The sequence below is a fragment of the Trichechus manatus genome, unplaced genomic scaffold, assembly GCF_000243295.1.
Source record: "Trichechus manatus latirostris isolate Lorelei unplaced genomic scaffold, TriManLat1.0 scaffold00091, whole genome shotgun sequence".
In the NCBI taxonomy this organism is placed as follows: Eukaryota; Metazoa; Chordata; class Mammalia; order Sirenia; family Trichechidae; genus Trichechus; species Trichechus manatus.
In genome coordinates, this window is record NW_004444027.1 from 8,366,473 (window position 1) to 8,367,620 (window position 1,148).

Here is a 1,148-nt window from a genome sequence, read left to right on the forward strand (position 1 = left end):
GAATATTTTCTTCTGTGTTTAAACCTTTTCTCGAGTTCTTATACTAGTGGTCTTATACAATATTTGTCCTCTTGTGACTGACTAAATTCACTCAGCATAATGCCTTCAAGATTCATCCATGTTATGTTTCACAGATTGATCATTGTTCTTTATCATTGTGTAGTATTCTGTTGTGTGAATATACCATAACTTGTTTATCCATTTGTCTATTGATGGGCACCTAGGTTGTTTCCATATTTTTGCTATTGTAAACAGTGCTGCAATGAACATGGGTGTGCATATATCTATTCGTGTGATGGCTCTTATTTCTCTAGGATATATTGCAAGGAGTGGGATTGCTGGATCGTATGGTACTTCTATTTCTAGCTTTTTAAAAGAGTGCCAAATCGATTCCCAAAGCGGTTGTACCATTTTACATTCCCACCAACAGTGTATAAGTGCTCCAGTCTCTCCACAACCTCTCATTTATTATTTTGTGTTTTTTGGATTATGCTACTCTTGTTGGGGTGAGATGGTATCTCATTGTAGTTTTGATTTGCATTTCTCTAATGGCTAACGATGGTGAGCATTTTCTCATGCGTCTGTTAGCCGCCTGAATGTCCTCTTTGGTGAAGTACCTGTTCATATCCTTTGCCCATTTTTAAATTGGGTTATTTATCTTTTTGTTGTTGAGGTTTTGAAGTATCTTATAGATTTTAGAGATTAGATGCTGATTGGATTTGTCACAGTTAAAAATTTTTATCTAGTCTGTAGGTTGTCTTTTTACTCTTTTTGGTGAGGTCGTTTGATGAGCATAAGTGTTTGACTTTTAGGAGCTCCCATTTATCTAGTCTCTCTTCTGGTGCCTGTGTGTTTTTATTGATGGTTCATATTGTGTTCTGCCATGCATTAGGGCTCCTAGCATTGTCCCTATTTTTTCTTCCATGATCTTTATCGTTTTTGATTCTATATTTAAGTCTTTGATCCATTTTGAGTTAGTTTTTGTGTGTGGTGTGAGGTATGGGTCTTGTTTCAGTATTTGCAGATGGATATCCAGTTATGCCAGTACCATTTGTTAAAGAGACTGCCTTTTCCCCAATTAATGGACTTTGGGTCTTTGTCAAATATCAGCTGCTCATAGGTGGATGAATTTATGTCTGGATTCTCAA